The following is a 10441-nucleotide window of genomic DNA, read 5'->3' on the forward strand; positions in this document are numbered from 1 at the left end:
TGAGTTTGACTTTTCCTCAGATTCTTCCTTCCTAACCAATATAAGTGAACACAGGTGAAATACAGTTTAAATGCCATATCCAATGCTCAACCATTGCATTCCGGGCCCACACGCAATGATTGCAATTTGCATGGCCGCTCTAAATTCCCTCCAAAGCCTCCATTGAAATCCAAGATTCTTACCTGTCCTTGAGTTCCATGTGTACGTGATTATCATGCATGCATCTATGGCAATCCATCACACTCCCATACCCACCATGAATGTGCACTTCCATTCTTCATTTCACTATCTCTCATCTTCATACCCATATCTCATACCCCCATGCATATACCCATCTAATCATACCACTAAAACCACTTCTTTCTCTATATCCTCAAGCCCATGCTCAATATCAAGAACCTCATCAAATCTGAACCCTCCAAGTCTGTGCCCATCTCTCCCATTTCTCAAAACAAAGAAGTGCTCGACCTTTGGACCCGGCCCATCGATTTCATCCGTAGGTTTCCCTCCATTTTTTAGGAATTCCTTCCTGGAGGGATTCGGATACACCCACATGTCCGCCTCACACCGGAAGTTTTCAGCCTCAATGGCGAGGAGTTATCCATCTTCCAAACTGAAAATTATCGAAAACAAGCCGCGGACTGGCTTTTAAAGCTCTTGATGCTTTCAAGAATCAATAAAATTCCATTGACTATTGTTGATCGATTCAAATGGGATCTGTTGAAGACTGATTCAAAGTGGCTGTTGGCATATTCCTATTCTTATGGTTGAGTTAGTCAAATAAGGAGCTTGTTGCTAAAATCGAGTTAGTGGGTCAAGTGTTAGTGGTGTAGTGGGGCAGATTGTGTCCTCTTTGTTTTTTTTATAAATAGACATGTTTGCTGTAGTGGAATGAATGACTGCAATAAAATATCCAGAAGCATTTTCTTTGGTCTGGTGAAGCTCTGTTTTTTAGAGTTAAAGAGCTCTATTTTCTTTGCTATTGTTTTGTCTTGTTTTTTGTCCAACAATTTTTGGTATCAGAGCAGCCAGGTTCCTTCTGAACTGGGCGAATAATGGCAACAACCAACGGCAGTATGGTGAGTGTGTCTCAACCAGCTATTCCCATTTTCAAAGGTGAGTGCTATGAGTTTTAGAGCATCAAAATGAAGACTTTATTCAAGTCTCAAGATCTGTGGGACTTGGTTGAAAATGGCTATCCTTATCCGGACGAAGAAGCTAGGTTGAAAGAAAATACGAAGAAGGACTCCAAGGCATTGTTCTTTATTCAACAGGCTGTACATGAATCAATCTTCTCAAAGATTGCAGCAGCAACCACAGCAAAAGAGGCGTGGACAACCTTGAAAACTGCATTTCAGGGTTCCTCTAAAGTGATCACGGTGAAGCTCCAGTCCTTGCGCCGTGACTTTGAAACCTTGCACATGAAAAATGGAGAGTCAGTGCAAGATTTTTTGTCAAGAGTTGCTGCTATAGTTAATCAAATGAGGTCGTATGGTGAAGACATTCTTGATCAAACTGTCGTAGCAAAGGTGTTAAGGAGTTTAACGCCTAAGTTTGATCATGTAGTTGCAGCCATTGAGGAGTCTAAGGATCTGTCAACCTATTCATTTGATGAGCTCATGGGATCCTTGCAATCTCATGAAGTGAGGCTATCCAGAACAGAGGATAAGAATGAAGAAAAGGCATTTTACACGAAGGGGGAGACATCAGATCAGAAGAATGGAGGCAGAGAAGCTACTGGTAGAGGACGTGGCAGAGGAGGTGCTCATGGAAGAGGTGGTCGTGGCAGAGGCCGAGGTGATGCACAAGGTGACCAAAGGCAGTCAACTGAGAAGAGCAGAAACAAGAGTAATATCTAGTGCTACTACTGCAAGCGGTTTGGACATGTTCAAGCTGAATGTTGGAAGAAAGAAAGGCAAGAAAAACAAGCTAACTATGTCGAGCAAGAGGAAGATCAAGTCAAGTTGTTCATGGCCTATAATGAAGAGGTAGTATCTTCCAACAATATTTGGTTTTTGGATAGTGGATGTTCTAACCACATGACAGGGATAAAGTCACTCTTTAAGGAGCTGGATGAATCACACAAGTTGAAGGTGAAACTTGGTGATGACAAACAAGTGCAAGTGGAAGGCAAGGGGACCGTGGCAGTGAACAATGGTCATGGTAATGTAAAGCTCCTTTACAATGTGTACTTTATTCCTAGTTTGACTCAAAACTTGTTAAGTGTGGGGCAACTTATGGTTAGTGGATACTCCATTTTGTTTGATGGTGCTACTTGTGTGATCAAAGATAAAAAGTCTGATCAAATAATAGTTGATGTTCGTATGGCCGCAAACAAGTTGTTTCCTCTTGAAGTGTCAAGTATAGAAAAGCATGCTCTTGTTGTTAAAGAGACTAGTGAGTCTAATCTGTGGCATTTAAGGTATGGTCATCTAAATGTCAAAGGGTTGAAGTTACTAAGTAAAAAGGAAATGGTGTTTGGACTACCTAAAATTGACTCGGTGAATGTGTGTGAGGGCTGTATTTATGGGAAAAAAAGCAAGAAACCATTCCCTAAGGGAAGGTCAAGGAGGGCATCTAGTTGTCTTGAGATTATACATGCTGATCTATGTGGTCCTATGCAAACTGCTTCATTTGGTGGCAGTAGATATTTTTTGTTGTTTACAGATGATCATAGCAGGATGAGTTGGGTGTATTTTCTTCAATCAAAGGCAGAGACTTTTGAGACCTTCAAGAAGTTCAAAGCATTTGTAGAGAAGCAGAGTGGCAAGTGCATTAAGGTGCTGCGGACTGACAGAGGTGGAGAGTTCTTATCAAATGATTTTAAAGTGTTTTGTGAAGAGGAAGGCTTGCATAGAGAGCTGACTACTCCTTATTCACCAGAGCAAAACGGTGTGGCTGAGAGGAAGAATAGAACGGTGGTTGAGATGGCTAGAAGCATGATGTAGGCTAAGAACCTTTCAAACCATTTTTGGGCAGAAGGAGTTGCTACAGCTGTATACTTGCTGAATATTTCTCCAACCAAGGCAGTGTTGAATAGAACTCCATATGAAGCTTGGTATGGGAGGAAACCTTGGGTAAGCCATTTAAAGGTTTTTGGTAGTGTTGCCTATACGTTGTTTAACTCACATAACCGTAGTAAGCTTGATGAAAAATCAGTAAAGTGCATCTTTATTGGTTATTGCTCTCAATCAAAAGGATATAAGCTATATAACCCTGTTAGTGGTAAGATAATTGTTAGCAGGAATGTGGTGTTTGATGAAAAAGCTAGCTGGACTTGGCGTGTAAGTGAAGACGGTGCTCTTGTGGAGATTTCAAGTGAAAGTGAAGTGGCACAGAGTGAAGATCAGCAGCCTTCTGTTCAGATTCCAGTAAGTCCAACTCCCTCTCATTCACCTAGTTCCCCAAATTTGAGTAGCAGCAGTTCTTCACAATCTTCAGAGGAAACCCCTCAAAGGAAATTCAGATCTTTAAGGGACATCTATGAGACTACACAAGTCTTGTTTGTAGCTGATCCAACAACCTTTGAAGAAGCAGTGGAGAAGGAAGAATGGTGCAGTGCTATGAAAGAAGAGATAGCTGCCATTGAGAAGAATGAGACTTGGGAACTGGTGGAGCTTCCTGAAGACAAGAATGTGATAGGTGTTAAATGGGTTTTCAGAACCAAGTACTTAGCAGATGGTAGTATACAAAAGCACAAGGCACGGTTAGTGGCAAAGGGCTATGCACAGCAACATGGAGTTGATTATGATGACACCTTCTCACCAGTTGCACGGTTTGAAACAGTAAGGACCTTATTAGCCTTAGCTGCTCATATGCATTGGTGTGTTTATCAGTTTGATGTCAAGTCTACTTTTCTTAATGGAGAGCTAGTAGAGGAGGTGTATGTATCTCAGCCTGAAGGCTTCATAGTTCCTGGTAAAGAAGAGCACGTGTATAGACTAAAGAAGGCCCTTTATGGGTTGAAACAAGCCCCACGAGCATGGTACAGTAAGATAGATTCTTACTTTGTTGAGAATGGCTTTGAAAGGAGCAAGAGTGAGCCAAATCTTTACCTGAAAAGACAAGGTAAAAATGATCTGCTTATTATTTGTCTTTATGTAGATGACATGATCTATATGGGTTCATCCTCTTCTCTTATTAATGAGTTTAAAGCTTGTATGAAGAAGAAGTTTGAGATGTCAGACCTAGGGCTGTTGCATTTCTTTCTTGGTTTAGAGGTAAAACAAGTAGAGGATGGAGTCTTTGTTTCACAAAGAAAGTATGCTGTTGATTTGCTTAAGAAGTTCAATATGTTAAATTACAAAGTAGTAGCTACTCCTATGAATTCAAATGAGAAGTTGCAGGCTGAAGATGGCACTGAAAGAGCTGATGCTAGGAGGTTTAGAAGTTTGGTTGGAGGCCTCATTTATCTGACACATACACGGCCAGATATAACTTTTGCAGTTGGGGTGATCTCCAGATTTATGCATTGTTCTTCGAAACAACATCTTGGAGCTGCAAAGAGATTGTTGCGATACATTGCTGGAACATATGATTTCAGGATATGGTATGGTCATGTTCAAGAGTTCAAATTGGTTGGCTACACTGATAGTGATTGGGCAGGGTGCTTAGAGGATAGAAAAAGCACTTCAGGCTATATGTTTTCTCTTGGGTCAGGTGCAGTCTGTTGGAGTTCAAAGAAGCAAGCAGTGACAGCCTTGTCCTCTTCTGAAGCTGAGTATACAGCTGCAACCTCATCCGCATGCCAGGCAGTGTGGTTGAGGCGAATTCTTGCTGATATTTATCAAGAACATGAGGAGCCAACTGTAATTTACTGTGACAACAAAGCTGCCATAGCAATGACCAAGAATCCAGCCTACCATGGAAGGACAAAACATGTTGATATTCGGGTTCATTTCATAAGAGATCTTGTGGTTGAAGGTAAAGTTGTTTTGCAGTATTGTAACACCAATGAGCAGGTAGCGGATGTGCTGACAAAAGCTTTATCTAGAGACAAACATGTCTACTTCAGAAGCAAGCTTGGAGTTTGCAACTTTGAATCAAGGGGGAGTGTTGAAGACTGATTCAAAGTGGCTGTTGGCATATTCCTATTCTTATGGTTGAGTTAGTCAAATAAGGAGCTTGTTGCTAAAATCGAGTTAGTGGGTGTAGTGGGTCAAGTGTTAGTGGTGTAGTGGGGCAGATTGTGTCCTCTTTGTTTTTTTTATAAATAGACATGTTTGCTGTAGTGGAATGAATGACTGCAATAAAATATCCAGAAACATTTTCTTTGGTCTGGTGAAGCTCTGTTTTTTAGAGTTAAAGAGCTTTATTTTCTTTGCTATTGTTTTGTCTTATTTTTTGTCCAACAAGATCTGGGTCTTCCTCAAGATTATGTGGAAACGTTGGTTTCGAAGTTTTCGGACTATTTTCAAGTCACTAGTGCGGAGGATCATTTTTCGGGTTCACGAGGGATGCGGGTTTTGGAATTGGAGTGTTGGAGTAATGAATTGGCAATTTCTGTGATGGAAAAGAAAGCCATGGTTGGCGAGGGGGGTTTTGAGAAAGGAATGGCTATTGCTTTCCCTTTGCATTTTTCCAGAGGTTTTGAGATGGATAAGAAGATAAAGAAGTGGGTTGATGAATGGCAGAAACTGGTCTATATTTCTCCATATGAAAATGCCTCACATCTTCCTCCCAAAAGTGATGAATCAAATAAGTGGGCTGTTGGGTTATTGCATGAGCTTTTTCACCTTTTTGTTCCTAAGAAGACAGATAAAGAGAATATATTGTGTTGGGGAGTATATAGGTCTTCGGTCGAGGTTCAAGAGGGCCTTGGTTAATCACCTGGGTATATTTTATTTATCTACTAAGACTGGGATGCATACTGTGTTGCTGAAGGAGGCATATAAGAGGGGCTTGTTGATTGAGAAGCATCCACTGATGGAGATGAGGTATCAATATATTCATCTTATGAATACTGTAAAGGAAGATAACAAGCCGATTAATGCTCCAGGAACTAGTCCTAAAAAAGAACAGAAAAAAGCTAGTGATGCCAGTGGAGAAAAAAAAGTGAACAAGTGGAAGATGCTGAAAGTGGGGAAGAATATGAAGGTGAGCCACACAATGATGTTGAGGAGGCTAGTGATGACGACTATAGTGATGATGACTATGATGAAGACTGATGAGGAGAAAGGAGGATCCTTCAGAGTAGGATTCATCGGAAGAAGAAAGAGATGAAGAAGAGCCTTCCAAGACCCTAAAGAAGAATGATAATGATAGGGAAATGGTAGATGTTGAAGCAAACCGATTCAAAGTCTAGGAAGAAAGCTCCCAATACCCCTGCCACTCCTCAGTTGCAGACGAGAGGTCCAAGAGCTTTGGTCATGTTGAGTTTGCTACTCTAGAAGCAGCACAGAAGGCTCTCAACATGAATGACAGAGACTTGTTGGGTTATGCTGTCAGACTTGATTTGCCCTGTGAAAGGGGGCACGCGTACTTCATGTAGCGGAAGAGAAAGCAATTCATTCCAGAGGATCAGGACCAAGGCAGCTAACTATTCTCTCGGGGTTTGAATCAAATAAAAACAATTGGGGTTGGATTTGGTTAGAATGATGCATGGCCACCTTTGACATGCAAATCTTAGTGGCCATGTGTCACTTTTTTCTTTTTTTCTCCCTTCTTTATTTTTCTTTTCCGTTTCACCATCATTGGTTTTGAAAATAATTTCCTAAATCCCTTTATTCGAATCACCTTTTGGATTTTGTTTTTTTTTTTAATAATCACAACTCCATATTTTTTTCATTCTTAGAGTTTTTAGATTCCCAGAATCTCATTTTCAATAAATAGATTGTTATCTTCTCTTCGGCAAGTCTTTTACACATTTTTCTCGTTTTTAAAGCGTTTTGAAATAAGCATGAACTTAATCCCGTAATTCCGAATAATGGAGTTATTGGAATTGATTCATGCCAAATAAAATAGGTTTTGGTGGGGGCCCAACATCAAATAAATTTTCATCAAAATAAAAGTGAATTTGAAAGAAATGTCATGTGTGCTATTGATGGTTTTTTATCTGTTTAATGACACACGAGCTATATTTTGTATTCATTAATTGTGCACTAACCCCATTTCTTGATAGCGTGTTGTGGTTCGTTGCTTAGGTACGTATTTACTTGCATCTTGGTCATTCTCTTTGCATGTTCTAATTCTCATATGTGCATGATAGTTCCGGGTATTCATTGATTTCCTCATCAATTGCCACATCAGATTTATTTTATTAGTAGAAACCCAACTTTAGGGACTTAGAGGGGTGCTATGGTCTTTATCGTACCTTCCCGATATGTAACATGACCCCCGAGCCCAATCCGGTTTTTCATAGACCACTTCTTCCAAAATAAGGAGTTACACTTAGAGTTTTCTTTCTTATTTTGTTTACCCTTTTAAAAATAAAACAAAAATAAGTGGTGACTCCAAGTCATTTTCTTAACAAATAAAATCATTATCAAAATAAAATCGAGCTAGCCATCGAGTGGAAGTGCATGAGCCGAAATACGGGGCCCACACAAATATTTTGATTTTTTTATTTAATAAAAAATTTATAATAAGTTATAAATAAATAAAGTAGAAAATTAAACAATTTAAAGTTTGAAAACAAATTGTTTTAAGCAAAAAAACTAAGAAAACCAATACCCTCAATAGTAAGCTATAATGTACATTTTTTTTTTTTCATTTTCTTCGTAAAACTCTTGAATAATACAAATAATAACTATTCAAGATTTTCATATTAGGGAAAATGGTAATATTGGGCCATTTATTCCCTTGAACTAAAGCCAATTTAAAGGACTTAAGTTGTTAGAAATCTACTTTGTATTGAGATACAATTGTCATGAAACATAATGTTTGTGCAAAAAGTCTAATTAAATGTTGTCTTGGCATCATGGCTTCATGTGAAGATTGTTTCAAACCTAAATGAATTGCTTAAAAAATGTGTGACAATAATATCAACATCTTGTAAATGTTTTAGCATCATGCACCTACCATTAAAGGTTGCTTTAAATTAGGATGAGAGCATGTAATATAAAAATAAAAAAGCTTGCAATATAACGTGTGAAAATTTTTGCACCTTCTTGATATGAATTTGATAAGAGGTTCGGATATTGGAGGATACCAAAATAAACTTGAAAGTTATTTTAGTTTGATTTTATCTTGTACAAGGGAATACATTTAGTCCTTGAATATTTGGAGATGTAGTATACATGAAAATGCATGCTAGAAAACGAGTGAGGTTAAAACAAGAACCTTATTTAAGGGATAGGGAAAGTTTCATAAATAGTATAAATTTGTTTGGTACACAATACATTGATTTGATATCTTTCTAACATAAAGGACTTTGTCAAAAAATATTAGAAACTTGTTGGTTTAGAATATTTTTTGTTTTAATTTTTAAAGAAAATATAAAAATATATGTACTTATAGTATTTAATTTCAAATATAGAGGAAATAATATTTTATTCCTATCATTTTGACAATTATAATATATAAAAATATTATATTTTTTTATATTCATATAATTTATTTAATTAATTATAAGTGTATTAAAATATTTTATATTATATATATTATTAGAGGAGAAATAAGAGGTACCAAAGAACCCGAAGCAAGCATCTTTTATTAAAACTTTGAAAAAAATATTGATTACACTATTATGTTAAATACTTTTTCACATGTAACAAACTTTTAACTAATTTCAAATTTAATTAATCCTAATAACAGGTGAAACTAGCTAAATTGACTTTAATATTAATCCTTTTTATTATTTAATATAAATATTTTATGAAAATTATCCTTACCTTATAAAAATTGTTATTGATTTGTTTCATATTTAACTCTTATAGTTCGTATAATATTATTATGTCTTTAAAAAATAAATAAAAAAGAAAGTAAAATTATGTCTATCATTTATTAATTTATTTAAAAATGGTACTTAACTACTCCATATAGATTACCATCATAGTTCTTGAATTTTAATAGTTAGACACACAACATATACTTGGCATGAGACACACAATATGTTAGCAAAAAAAATATGAAAAGTGTGACATAACTTAGTGTGGATCCCACATTTCGCTCGATGCGTTCCCAATCGATGGCGAAACTCGTTTTTTTTTTTTTTATTTGGTGAAATTTTGATTTTTAGAAAAAGACTTGGAGTCGCCACTTATTTTTGTTTTATTTTTTAAGGGAAAAACAAAATAAGAAAGAAAAACCCTAACTGTGACTCCTGAAGGGAAAAAAACAGGAATGTGAAAAACCGAGTCTGGGTCTGGGGTTAGGTTACTTATTTGGGAGGTACGGTGGTGAGCCGTAACACCCCTCTAAGCCCCTTAAAACGACTTTCTACTAAATAAGGTGAGGCGAGTGTGACAATTGATATGGAAATCAATGGATACCTACAATGACCATAGGTCAAAAGCAAGTCATGATAATGAATAAATAAATAAAGTAAGAGTGAGAGCATACCTTGGCAGCAGGTAATAAAACGCTATCATGGAAACAAGGTTAGCTCAAATATAAAATTATCGCATGCATATCAAAAAGTAAGAAAAAAATCAAACAATATTTATTAAGTATAGTAGACAATTAGAAGAGAAAACTCATATGTGGGGCCCTCACCAAAACCCAATTTATCTTGCATGAATTAGTCTCACAAATTCCATTATTTTGAAATTATGAAAAATTTATTCTTGCTTATTTAAAATCAAGAGAAATAAAAAATTATTCCAAAAATTGAAGAAAATATGTACAAGCACATACCAAAATGAGAATGATAGAAGACTTATTAAAAACATGATTTTTGGCGACCTAAAACCCTAATAAAAGATGAAAAGTTGTATAATTGAAAAAATATTTGATAATTGGAGTGGAATTAAAACTCTTCGGAAGAAAACTAGAGTTTTGAAATTTATTTGAAGATTGAAGTCTCGAAAATTATTTTAAAATTGAAGTTTTGAAAATTAAATTTAAGAATTAGAATTTTGAAAATTAAATTTGAAGATGGATTTTAAAAATAAATAAATAAATAGAATAATAATAATAATGAAAATAATCATGATTAAATAAATAAATGTAAAAATTGAAATTTTAAAGAGTTATTTAAAGATGGAATTTTAAAAATAAATAAATAAATAGAATAATAATAATAATGGAAATAATAATGATTAAATAAATAAATATGAAAATTGAAATTTTGACAATTATTTGAAAATGGAACTTTTAAAAATTAAATTTGAGAATTGGAATTTCGAAAAATTATTTGAAAATTGGAGTTTGAAAAATTAAATTTAAAATTTGGAATTTCGAAAAATTATTTGGAAATGGAATTTTTAAAAGATCAATTTTTTTAAACATAAAAAAAATGAATTAGGAGGGTGACACATGGCCCAACGAGTCGTATACATGA

The 10441-nt window shown here is 35.8% G+C and overlaps 1 pseudogene; it reads left to right on the top strand.

Annotated features, from left to right (window-relative positions):
- The first annotated feature begins 378 nt into the window (after window positions 1–378).
- LOC100256798 (protein WHAT'S THIS FACTOR 9, mitochondrial-like) lies at window positions 379–6490 on the top strand (annotated as a pseudogene).
- Window positions 6491–10441: the final 3951 nt, after the last annotated feature.

The sequence above is a fragment of the Vitis vinifera genome, chromosome 16 (genome assembly GCF_030704535.1).
Source record: "Vitis vinifera cultivar Pinot Noir 40024 chromosome 16, ASM3070453v1".
In the NCBI taxonomy this organism is placed as follows: Eukaryota; Viridiplantae; Streptophyta; class Magnoliopsida; order Vitales; family Vitaceae; genus Vitis; species Vitis vinifera.